At 51.3% G+C, this 13,048-nt stretch overlaps 1 protein-coding gene across 11 annotated transcripts in view; it reads right to left on the bottom strand.

Annotated features, from left to right (window-relative positions):
- Znf710 (zinc finger protein 710) overlaps positions 1–12,309 on the bottom strand; it is a 69,290-nt gene extending 56,981 nt beyond the window's left edge. For 2 of the 11 annotated variants that reach the window (XR_013111229.1, XM_076936433.1), the window contains exon 1: positions 10,686–11,651. The gene's annotated coding sequence lies outside the window, so the exon portion shown is untranslated. Of the gene's footprint in view, positions 1–7,952; positions 8,975–9,119; positions 9,606–9,643; positions 10,232–10,685; positions 11,655–12,185 lie in introns of those variants that run through there. The other 9 variants (XM_076936425.1, XM_076936444.1, XM_076936442.1 and 6 more) reach the window with 9 other exon arrangements.
- Positions 12,310–13,048: the final 739 nt, after the last annotated feature.

Genomic DNA, 13,048 nt, shown 5'->3' with positions numbered 1-13,048 from the left:
TATAGTGTGGCTCACTTATGCAGGTGTACATGAAAGTGCATGAAGACTATGAAGACTCATGTGCAGCACAGAGGGCGACCTTAGGGACCTCAGATACATCCATCTTTTTTTCTGAGAGGGTTTTTCATTGGCCTGTCTCCTCTCCCCAGTGATGAGATGACAAACACACACTACACGTGACTTTTTTTTTTTTTTTACTTGTTACATGGGTGCTGGGGATTAAACTCGGGTCCTCCTAACCACTTTAACCACTTTATTGCCTCCCTATCCCAACAAGCATTTTTAAGTAGCCTGACAAAACTAGGACTTTGGCTCTAAAGAGAAGGCATTTGGCAACAAGACATCCATTGGTGCACAAAGCAGGGTGTCAAGGAGTACAGGAAGAAACGAAGGAAGCTGGTCCACCAAGAGTCAGGGTGGGGTGGGATGAGGGTGGGCATCAAAAAGGGGGAATTCCTTGGAGACTCTGGGTGATTGGCAGGGCCTTCTGTGTGCTGAGTTCTTCTCCTCCAAACTAATGTAGAAAACTCTTAATAAACAGATGGATCTATGGGACAAATACCTGCTAGAAGGAAACACACCCTCCCTGAAAGAATGTGCTTTCCTGAATTGGTATGATGGCTCAGGTCCCAGCAAGTGCCCATTCACAGACACACACACAGACACACACACAGACACACACAGACACACACAGACACACACACACACACACACACACGTGCATGCACACATGCATAAAAATGCTTTTCTTTAACAACACCTAATTAATTTGTGGGATTAAAGAAAGAAAAGAAGCTAGGCATGGTGACGCATGCCTTTGATCCCAGCACTCAACAGGGAGGTAGAGGTAGAGAGAGACAGGCAGATGTGGGATGGAAGCCTGGTCTACAGAGCTATATACTGAGAGCCTGTGACAAATGAATGTGAACAGAGACTTTCTATAAAGCTTTTCAAATTCCTTGTATTAAAGGGGGGAGGGGAAGCAAGGCATGACAGTGCTCACCTTTAATTCCAGCACTGAGTTTGAGGCTAGCCTGATCTGCATACTGAATTTTAAGACAGCTAAGGCTACATAGAGATCCCCTCTCACAAAAAGAAGAGAGTTAGGTACATATGGCTAGACTTTGGGAAGGCACAGACTAGAGGACATTTTAAGTTTGAGGATGGTTTGACCTACGTCTAAGTTCCAGGTCAGTGATGGTCAGACAATGAAGCCCTGTCTCAAAACAAGGGGCTGGGGGTGTAGCTCAGTTAGTGGCGCATGCTAGCATAAAATATGGAATCCCACCCCCAGCACCACATCTGGAGATATATATATATATATATATATATATATATATATATATATATATATATATATATATATATATCTCAATCGTAAATGGCCTGAACTCACTTGTTAAACAGCACAGATGTCAGAATGTGTCACAAACCAAAGGCAGTCCAGCTGTGGGCTGTGCCTGGGGCATGTGGCCAGGGTAGAGCCCTCACCACTCAGGCTGAACCAGACATGTGGAAGATAGCCAGCTGCCGAGGACTGTGGCCAGGGCACCCAAGTGTAGCAAGGACAGATAGGGGGAAATGGCAGAGATAACAGGATCAGAGGAGAAAGACCAGTGATAAACCAGATCCAAGCAGGCAAGGCTGTCCCTGACAGTAACCATGTCAGGCAGACAGGGAGGGAGGGAAACGGATCCTAGTGTAAAGGGAGCCACACAGGAAAGGAATGCTGGGAGACTGGCTTGTCCACAGGTGTAGACAGAAACCCAGAGCCCAGGATGAGGGAAATCTACTCCTACAAAGGCAGTCTGGGCAGGACATGATGGGAGGGCAGGGGGAATAGCCTAGGGAGGCAGGCACAGGTTTTCAGATTGGGCAGGGGTGAACAGGCCAGATTCCAGTAGGGCTGTGTGAAGGGAGGACAAGTCACGGCATTTCTACAAGGGGTCAGAAGCTAATAGAGTCGCAAAGATGGGACAAAGCATTAGTCAACAAGACAGTCTCTAAGCCCGAGGCCCACTAGCAGAATCACAAAGTGAGAGTAACCAACCACGCCACTGGCTTCCAAAGGGCACCTGACAGTTCTCAAGAGGCCAGTTGGTCGAGGTCCGTAGCAAGACACGCTGGCGTGACACATAATCCCAGCAGTCAGGTTTGCCCATTGTGGTTTGCCAGGCATGCAGAACTTCCTTCACAACCAGGAAGCTACGCCATCACTGTCCTCCTGGAAATAGGATGGTCACGGGGTAGCAACCAAGCCCACGCCCTTCCTCACCCCCAGACAATCCACACACAAGCAAAAGTCATCACCAAAGTTGGTTTCTCGTTTAAATCTGGGCATTCTTGCTTTCTGTAGCCATCTTTCCGACCTCATTCTGATTCTGTAGTTCCTAACCAGGGGTATGGAGGGAAGACAGCTGGGCCACAGTGATCTCTTTCACTCAGTTCTAACTGCTTGGAAAATCTTCACCCTTCCCTCAGCTCTCTGCGCACTCCCAGAAATAAACACACAATAGAGCATATATATTTAATACCAGAAACCCATACAATGGTGAATGTGACAGACAGAACCAAAACCCTCTTAAAGGCTGCCCCACTTCTGAGAATGATTTGACCCCATTTGCAAACATGTTATAAGGAAAAATTATATGCATGAAAATTCAGATAGCACAGGAAAGAGTAAAGGAGAAGACAGAAGGCCTCGGTGCTACGGTGAGGTACTGGGGGTTGGGGGAGGGTTGGCTCTGGGCACACCACACATTAATTAGGAGGTAATAAAACCAGTTATTTCACCTTATGATGCTGCTGACATGCATTTGGCTAGCTTTGGTTCTAACACCCTTTAATCTGTTCCGTTTGGGGATCTACCCCCAATTTCCTCTTGCAACCCCTTCCCCTAATTCAAGGGTGCAATTCTTCAAGGGCTTTCCTTCCAGAATGTTTAGGCTTCAAGGCTGCAGTAATCTTGTTTGCTAATTCTTTGCTTTGCAAATAAGAATTCAGACCCAATGGTGACATGGGTTTTCCCGAGGCAGTCTGGGAACCTGGCCCCATCCCATCTCTGCTTCCTTAGGAAAAATTTTCCTGTCACAATACATGAACATTTAGGAGATGCTAACTAAGGGAGTTTTGGGGGGAAGGGGGCTCTGTAACCTCTCTCTCTACTATTAAAGGATCTCACTCCTATCCCACCTGTGTCCAGTGCTTGCTACATGTGACTTTAGGAAAGCTATTCTATTTAAAGGAGTTAGTTTAAATATCTAAACAGCTCCAAACAGTAGTGCATGCCTGCAGTCCCAGCACTGCAGGAAGTGTAGGAAGTGTAAGAGTTCGAGGCCAGCTTCTGCTACATGGCAAATTGGAGGGCAGCCTGAACTATGCAGTTCTTTCTCGAATTCCACCCCCCACAAAAGAATAAACGAATAAGCTACTGGACAGAATGTAAAGTACTTAGAACCGTGCCCTGCACACAGTAAGTACTGCTCAATCAAAGATCTGAGTGACACCGACTTGGGAGGCTGAGGAGGAGGATGATTACAAGTCTGCCTGGGCTGCGTAGCAAGGAAAGGTGAAGGTTAAACAACTTGGAAAGACCTTGTCTCAAAAAATTTTTTTAAAAAAGGGGCCAGCAAGATGGCTCAGAGGGTAAAGGTGCTTGCCACCAAGCCAACCTGAGTTCAATCCCCAAGACCCACTAGGTAGTAGGAGGGAACTGACCCCCCACAAGATGCCCTCTGACCTCCATATGCCCCCACACACCCTCCTCCCCACATAATCATTTTTTTAAAGAATGAAAGTGAAAGAAAAAAAAGAAAAAAATCTAGAGATGTAGCCAGTGGTCATGCTCCTGCCTTGTGTTCATGAGACCCTGGGTTTTATTACCAGTACCAAGCCTAGTCTAGAACAGTACTTCTTCATACTTCTTTCATACAGTTCCCGCTTCAGTGACCCCACCACCACTATAAAATTCTTTCATTGCTACTTCATTAACTGTGATTTCTCTACTGTTATGAACTATAATGTAAATATCTGATATGCAGGCTATCTGATACCCAATCCTGTGAAAGGGTTTGACACTCCCCCCCCCCCCCCAATAGGGTCACAAACCACAATTAAGAACTACACTAGAGGCAAGGGCTCCCTGAAGCTAGTGAATGCAGCAGTCTTCCAGAATGCCATGTACATAACCTGCATGGCTTCAGGTAAGAACCCCACTCCCAGCCCCCACCCCAACTGTAAGCACCCCTGTCTAGCCCCTCCTTGCAGTGACTTCAGGAGGGCTGGCACAAAGTTCTGAGCCAATTCTAAAAAGACCAAGTTTGAACCCACAGAACCCACAGAACCACTGAGCAGGTTCCTCACTTCTGGCAGAAACCTTACACCTCCCTTCCCTACAGCCCTTGACGGTGCTGGGTTTTCTTACTTCAGGCTAAATCTCCCTACCTGTAGTCTGTGGCACAAAGCTCCAGTACTTCTTACAACTTACTCTGACACTTCTCAGAAGCCCTGCCGTGCCTTGCCTGAGTGCCCCCTAAGAAAAAAAGGAGACTCCCCAGGTCGGCAAGGCAGGGGTGAGGCCCTGGCCTTCTAGAAGCTTGGTGATAGCACAAAACTCCAAAAGCTAAAGGTCAGAGACTCCAGAAGGGACCTGTGAGATTGCCTAATTCCCTGCTACATGCCAGAGAAGTTGTTCCAGGTCACACCACTCCTTGCATGCAAAACTAACAACCATCCAGAGTTCAGGACTCCTGTTCACCTGAGCCACCTCCTTGATACTCTTGTTAAATGAAGCCTCCTCAGCAAATCTGTGAGGGGACCAGGAGTCTGCATTTCTACCAAGCTCCTAGGTAATCACATAGGGAACAGGAAGATTTATATCAAAGTGAACAGATTAAGCCAGGTCAGATGGCATGTGCCTGTAATCCTAAGGGTGGCTGTGAACTTAAGGCAAACATGGTGGCAAACACGGTAAGGTAGCACATACCTGCAATCCCAGCAGTTAGCTTCTAAAGGAGGAGCAGCTGTTCAAGGCCAGTCTCTGAACTACACAGCAAGTTAAGGCTAGCTTTAGCTACTAAAAACAAACAAACAAAAACCCACCAGTAGGGGAGAGGCACTGTCAGCAGGATAGCTTGCAGGTTAAGGCACTTGCTGCCAAGCCCAAATAACCTGAGTTCCGCCCCCCAGGATCCACACAGTGGATCCGGACACCCTTGTGCCCAAACACATACATCATAAATAAAGTAATAAAATGTTTGTAAAGGCTTTTGGGCTAGACTTGTATGAGCGGTCTAGCCTCTTCCATTATTATCCAGAGTGCCTTTCTCTTTACTGTCTCTTTTTCCAAAGAAAGAAAAAAACAAAGTATACCCCCCTGGTTATAAAGCCCTCCATCCAAGCTGCTTCAGATATCCTTTCTTCAGGAACTGTCCCTCTACTCCTCCCTTCCTAATTATTGGCTCCTATGCCTCTGAACTTTTTCCTTTGAAGCATTATAACAACTATAATTAAAGAGTATTTGTGTAATTATTTGTTTAATGTCTGTCTCCCAGACAGACTGCAAGCTACAAGAGGACGGGATAGCATAGTGCCTAGAACCAGGAACTGCCCATAAACAAGCAGCTGGGAGGCTCTGCTCTTTGCTGGGCTAGCACACTGGACTTTACACCTGTGGGACATCTGCTGGAGACCTCAAAGCAGATGACGACGGCGTGTGTGTGTGTGTGTGTGTGTGTGTGTGTGGTGTGTGTGTGTTCCTATATGTGGGTGCATTTGTGTGTGCAGGTGCACATGTTTGCATACAGGTGGAGACTGGACTGTGATTCTTCAGGCATCATCTAACTTGTGTATTTGAGGTAAAGTCTCCTGGGACTAGGTAGGCTGGCCAGCCAGAGAGCCCCAGCAATCTTCCTATCTCCACTGTCCCAATTCTGGAGTTACAAGAGTATGCACCATAGAATTCGTGTAAGTGCTGATCTCCTAACGCACAAGCACTTACTGCCTGGGCCACCTCTCCAACTCAACAGTACAATTCCTTAGCTTCAAACTTCCCACCGGTTTAAATATATTCCAATAGGGAAGTAGCTCAGTGGCACTGCACGTGGGCAAAACCCTGGATCTGATTCCCAGCATCACCTGTGTTCATATGTGTGCAAGCACAAGCATTTAAATTCTTGTCAAGTACATAGCTTGTCCTGATCTGGTGCTACTATAGGGCAATAATTAGGCCCTGGAAAACAAGCATACCCTTTCCAGTGCTCACTGGTTGAACCAAGCTCAGGCAGCATGAAGACTCTGCTGCAGACTGACAATTCCTCAATCTTTCATTTTTTGTTTGTTTGTTTGTTTGTTTGTTTCTCTGAGACAGGGTTTCTCTGTATAGCTCTGGCTGTCCTGGAACTCACTCTGTAGAGCAGGCTGGCCTCGGAACTCAGAAATCCTCCTGCCTCTGCCTCCCAAGAGTGCTGGGATTAAAGGGGTGTGACACCATCGCACACTGACAATTTGTCCTTCTCTTCCACTAACCTCTAAGGAGAACCTAAAGGCTTAGGACTCAGCTCCTTCGCTCGAGAGGCCTGACCATGGGATGCAAAGCCAGAAGTCAATCTGCCTGGTGCTGAGATACCAGGACAAATGACTTAACCACTCTGTGCTGTTTCCCTGGCCACCAAATGAGAATAGCAATGTGTTTTCGAGCACCTGCAAGGGCTATGGGAGACAAACACACACACACACACACACACACACACACACACACACACACACACACACACTTTAGCATAATCCTGGACCAGAACATCTGATTTACATTATTCTCCCAGCATCAGAGTCCAATTCAAAACCTCTCTATTGTCTTGTACAAGTCTCCACCCTGTGGCTCCACCCATTCAGGATCCACTCTTTCCCAACCCCCTCCTGCCTTACCTGTCTGGAGCTTGTTTGAAACAATGAATCACAGCACAACTCTGCAGCTCCCATCAATCACATCCCTGTCCCTGCCTCTGTGTGTCATTGCCGAGCTCCTCCCGGGATGGAAATGCTTCTCCTAATGTCCAGTACATCATTCAACAAGTATTTATGAAAGGCCAACTATATACATTAGTTTTACAAGGGCTTAACAATGGACAGAGCAAATAAGCAATAAATACACAAATAATAAGGGGGGGGGGGAATCCATAGATAGCCAAGATCTCTGCCCCACTAAACATTCTAGCAGATTAAACCCTGAATGGAGAACAACTGACCAAGGCCCTTCCTTCTTCCCCTCTGGCCAACCCCAAATAAACCCACACAAGTACAAAGCATGAAGAAAGTATTCGGGATCAAAACCCGGTAATTTGGGAACATCCTGATGACTAAACTGCTACCGTGCTGTACTGCTAGACTTTAGTGAAGTCAGTGTTAAAATAGGAAGCTCTCCCAGTAATCGCCCTGGCCTGCCCAGTCCTCCGGAGCAGCATGTACGGCATGCCTGGAGAATAAGGCGATGTTACCTCAGCCTGTACACAGCCCATGGCTCCATGTCCTCACAGTCATGTTCTTTGAACTACGTGTGGCTGAGAAGCCCTAGCAGTGGAAAAGGTAAAGCCTTGGCGAGAGGGTGCTGCAAACAGATCCCAGAGGCTCAGATTTGAGTGCCTGCCCGACTACTGACTCTCAGGTCAACGGGGGTGATCTTCCTGCCTTGGTTGTTTTTAAAACAACCTCTGGGGCTGGAGAGATGGCTCAGCGGTTAAGAGCACTGACTGCTCTTCCAGAGGTCCTGAGTCCAATTCCCAGCAACCACATGGTGGCTCACAACCATCTGTAACGAGATCTGATGCCCTCTTCTGGTGTGTCTGAAGAGAGCAACAGTGTACTCAAATATATAAAATAAAGAAATCTTCAAAAAAATACATATAGAAACAATTTCTCTAAGGTCTTCTAGCCTTGAAATCAAAGAAATGGCTCACCTGTCCACCTGTGGACTTGCAGATTCAGAATCTATCGTTCCTTCTGCAAACTGAGTAACTGGCTTGGGGCCCAGCTCTGGTAAGACCTGAGGGATCTGTGGGTGACCAAGCCAAAGGCGGAACCTGCAGAAGCAGAAAACCTCAGCACCAGTGCAGGGGGCAGTGGGCCTTTCCACCTGTTTCTTCTGAAATGCAATTTTTTTTTCCTTTACAGGATTCCAATGGCTCTCAACCTTCCTTCCTAATGCTCTCAGTCCAGGTGACCCCCAACGGGGTCGAGACCCACAGGTAACCCCTCTAGAAAACAAAGCTGTGCTAGAGCCAGGCCTGGTGGCACTTGCCTGTAATCTCAGCACTTGGGAGCTTGAGACAGGAGGATCACCAGTTCACAGCCAGTCTGGGCTGGGACACTGTCTCAAAAGAAAAGTGCAGTCTTGCTAGAAATATCTGTACACCACAAGGCAAACCTAAACTAGTTAAAGTCTCTGGTGATCCCATTATTCCTCCAACCCAAAAGGCATTCTAGACCTTGGCTGTCTCCTTGGCCCTAGACAGGGAGTCTAAAATAAAATGTCTGGTTGTGACAGAAAGAACCTGAGCACAAACAACTGCCTTATACACCAAGGGGCCAAGGGTCAGCTCAGAACAGCTTGGAAAAGACATAACCAAGACACTCTAGACGACAGTCTGTCCCCACCCCAACTCAGTGAAACTCTTGGCACATGGTCACTCTGGAAACCAGGCCAAACTGTCCATTCTCCCTACCCCAAAGAAAGCAGCTCTAACCAGTGCCTTCCAGCAGCAAAGCCAGCTCTGCAAGGTGGCTGGAGCTGTAAGTGATCAATTCAAGGTTGTGCTCCAAGAACAGCAGGTGCCCGGCCCGGGGTTACTTGTGGGATGAGAGGGCAGACAAAACCACTAAGCAAAGGTCTCAAAGGTAAATTTGCTTTAAAACAAGTGAACAGGTGACGGTCAAAATCAAAACCAGGCAGGCCCATCAGCTTTGATGAGAATACACTTATATCTAAAGACAGTAAGGGCCTTTCCTCCTTGTCACACCAGCTCCCTGGATCTTTGAAGGTACCTAGAAAAGCCCGCCTCCCCCACCTCCGCGCCCACATATCAGTTCTTCTCTTTGGCAGAAATGAACTTTGCTTTTTTACTTACACACGTACAAAGGCAAGGCTGAGAGGGCAGCGTCAAAGCTGGCTGGATGACCCCCAACAGCACAAAGTCCTCCGCACACCTGTGGGGGAGTTTTGTGAGCTTCCGAGATACCCACCGGGACTAGTTAAGTCTTCAGGTGGATAGTGGCGGAGAGTTTCCATTGTGAACGGAAAGAAAGGGGCTCAGGGTGCCCTTCGAAGATAGGGCACAGGGCCCGCAGGTCAAGTGTCCCTTTACTGGCAGGCTGGCCGCTAAGACCGTGAAGGAACTCCGCAGTGTCCGGGCGAAAACACACCCAGGCTACTGCTTGGCCTGGTCGGAACCATCTCGCAGGGCGTAGAGATACATTAATGACCGTTTTGGATTAGTTAAAGCCCACACAAGCACCTCCCTGGCCTCTTAAATCTTCCCAAACTACACTTTAGACTGGAGGGAAGCAGTCGCAGGGACCATAAAAGTCATCTTAAAAGGCAAGTTGAAAAAAAAAAAAAAGAAAGAAAGAAAACCAACAACCCGCTACGCACGAGTTAGCAAGTCCGCAGCTGGGGGGGTGGGGGGTGGCACCAAGGCCGGCTCGGTGGGGTCTGAGAGTCACGGAAGGAAGACCACCCGATTCGGGGGGCTCCTCCGTCTGACGCCGACGATCACGCCCCACAGCTCCGTCCAATTAGGAAAATGACCGCGAGGAGAGGGAGAGGGGGCGGCGAGGAAGGGAGGCCGAGCCACGGGAGGCTCAAGATCAGCCGTGGGGATCTGCCCACCCGTTCCCGGCACCCGGCGAGCGCCTTCAACAGGTCGGAGCCGGGGCCACCATGGGGGGCCCGGGGCCCGCGGTACCGGATTGGGGACGCCCGCTGCCCTCGAGGGGCGCCCGGCACGCCAGCTGCGCGCTGCGCCCTCGCCACCCTGCCGGCCGGGCCGCGCGGCCACCCCACCCGCTCCCCGAGTAAAAAGTTTGTGGGCAGCGGCAGGGGCGGGGCGGCGAGGGGTGAAACTTTGAGTCCCGGACCGGGTGCGGGGGGAGCGTCCCCGAGCGCCGCGACACCCACGTGCGGGCCGGAGACCGCCGCCGCCTCCCCGGCCTCCCGCGCCGCCGCCGCCGCGCTTTCCTTTCATTTTGCTTCTCTGCCTCTGCGCCTCTCTCTCTCTCTCTCTCTCTCTCTCTCTCTCTCTCTCTCTCTCTCTCTCTCTCTCTCTCTCTCCCTCTCTCCCTCTCTCTCTCCCTCTCTCTCTCCCTCTCTCTTCTCTCTCTCCTCTCTCCTCTCTCCCCTCTCTCCTCTCCTCTCTCTCTCTCCTTCCCTTCCCCCTCTCCCTCCTCCCCCCTCCAGACGCCATCTCTCCCTCTTTCCCCCTCTCTCGCTCCAGCTCTCCGGCATGAGGGAATGTGGAAGTGAAAGGAAAAGACGACATGTTTGCAGCGCGGCTGCGGGCCTGCGCGCCGCCGTCCCCGGGGAGAGGCGGGGGGCGGGTCGACCGCGGCCGCAGCGACCCACCCCCACGCCCCCAGCCACCCCGCCGCGGGCCGCCCGGGGGCTGGCGGGGCCGCGGGCCGCGCGGGACACTCACCCTGGGTCCGGACGCGGCTCCTCGCGCTGGGGGCCCTCGGCTGGCCGGGCCGGGCGGGCCGGGGGCTCCTGCTGCCCACCGCCCGGGTTGCTGCTGCGCGCCGCCTCCACGCGCGCCCGCCCTGCTCTGCCACCCTCCCTCCGGCTCCTCTCTTTCTCCCCCTCTCTCTCTCCCTCCTGCTCTCTCTCGCGCTCGCTCGCTCTCTCGCTCGCGCTCTCTCCCTCCCTGGAAGAAGGGAATGAGGCAGGGCTGACGTGAAGGGATGCTAAACAGCTCCTCCTAAGCCAGCTCGCAGAGGAAGAGAGACAGAAAAGCAGCCCTTTTATCTCTCTTTTGTTTTCTCACTTCCTTCCACCCCCCCAGCACCCCCCTCTCGTCGGCCCAAGTTTTCTTTTTCTCTTTCTACCGCAGAGAGGATTTTTCTTCTTTTCTTTCTCTTTCTCTCGCTGCAACTCTCCTACTCGAATTGCAAGCCTGGAGGCTTCTCTCTTTTTTTTCTTCCCCTTCCCTCTTTTCTTCCTCCTTCCTCCTTTCTTATTTCTCTAAAAGGGTTTTGTTTGCTGTGGGAGTTTCGTTTGAAAATCGAGTCACGCCTTTTTCCTTCTTTTCTTTCTCCCTCTCCCTCTTTTTTTCCCCTCCTCTCAGCAGAAAAGGGGAACAAAGATTAACAAGCGGGGGAGAAGGGAGCGTCAGAACCTCGCATGGAAATGGGGGGCTGTCCCTGCCAGGCACAAAGGGGGCTCGAGAGAACAGCCCCCCCCAGGAAGTCTGGGGTGTCCTATCCCAAAGAAGAGCCAATGGAGATGGGGGTCCGGGGAGCCCCTGAGTCCCAAGTCCTTCCGAAACATGGGTAGGGGCTGAGCCTGTCCCCTCCCCAGTCACGGGTGGAAGCTGGGGGTGCGCTTCACTTAATATATTTTTTAAGTGGGCAGATGGGACTTAGAGCAAACGTCGCCACAGAGCCCTGAACAGTAAAGAGCTTTAAACAGCTGTTCGCAGAGCCCTGGACGGTCAGACTCGAGGGAACGGCTCCGGCTGCTACTGCCCGGACCCGGGTGCGAATGGGGTTCAGAGGAGTTCGGGCCCCTCGCGTCCTCCCCAAGCTCAGGGCCTAGGCACGACCCCGGGGTGCACTGCTGGGGGGCGCCGAGGCGTGGTCCTCTGAGGTCTGGGCCCTTGTGGCTCCCCGCGGGGCCCGGGGTTCGGCATAGCCTGGCCTCCTCCCAGCTCTGGGACAGGCCGGACACCCCGCCTCCAACCTCCCGGACACCCGCCACTCAGAGCTGCGCCGCTCGACTCCGACGCATGGGCGGGTACGGAGCCCGCGGACAGAGCCGGGCAGTGTCGCCACCAAGGGTCAATTATTCATGGGGCGCCTGGGCGTGCTCCCAAGACCAGCTCTGTCTTCGGCTTCTCCGGAGGAGTGGAGACAACACGGGGGAAAAGTTCCCAGAGCAAAGTTGGCCACATTTCTTATTTTCCCAAGTAAGTATTGAGCACCTGCTGGATGCCTGGCCCTTGGATTGGGGCTGCAGCTGAGCGAGAAACGTGAGGTCTCGGCGGGCCCAGACAAAGCGAGAGAAGCTGAGGCTCCGGACCAGGTCACCGAGCAGAAGGGAAGCCTGGATCCTCTCCCCTCCCTGCGCTCTTCCTTCCCTCCTTCCTCCGGGCTGCATCTCCTTGGCTCCACCCCTTCTCATCAATTCCTCCCACACTTCCCTGCTCTCCCTGGCTTTTCACTGGAGGGTCCCTTCTCCCAGCGAGGAGCAGATGCTGAGCCCCATTGTCTCTCCCCCAATGACTGCAGCCTCCCAGGGATAGGACCAGCCACTCCTTCCCCTCCCCCCCCCCCCAGCCCAAAGGCCTGGGTCTTTACTGACAGGAGCCCCAAGGCCACTGCCCCCCGCCCCACCCTACACCAGCTCCTGGAGCTGTGAGCAATGACTCCAGTCACTCAGAACATGATTTATTTCTGGCAAGGAGTGAGAAAACAGAAGCCAGAGAGTTTGGTTCAGCAAGAAGGACCCGGTGATTTCAGGCTCAGCATATTGGGCCTCTAGTGACCCCAGCACCTTCACCACCTTTGTAGTAGGGAATGCAAGAAGCCACAATTCTATTCAGTCATTACCTGCTCCTCTCCAGAACACCCAAGCCATATTAATTTAAAAAAAAAAAAAAAAAAAGACAAAAGTCCTCTCTGACAGTCAAATAGTCATTCAACAACCATTTGCTACATACCTGCTCTGTGCCAGCTCCCCAGCCTGGTGCTAAGGACTTAACACCAGAGAGACCATATCCTTGTTCTGGCTTTGCAAACTGGTAGGAGCCAGATAGGGCTGGGCCTCATGGATTGTAATCCCAAT

Source organism: Arvicanthis niloticus, chromosome 1 (assembly GCF_011762505.2).
Source record: "Arvicanthis niloticus isolate mArvNil1 chromosome 1, mArvNil1.pat.X, whole genome shotgun sequence".
Lineage (NCBI taxonomy): Eukaryota > Metazoa > Chordata > Mammalia > Rodentia > Muridae > Arvicanthis > Arvicanthis niloticus.
Note: the sequence above shows the minus strand (reverse complement) of the source record. Positions and strands in the feature narration are given on the sequence as shown.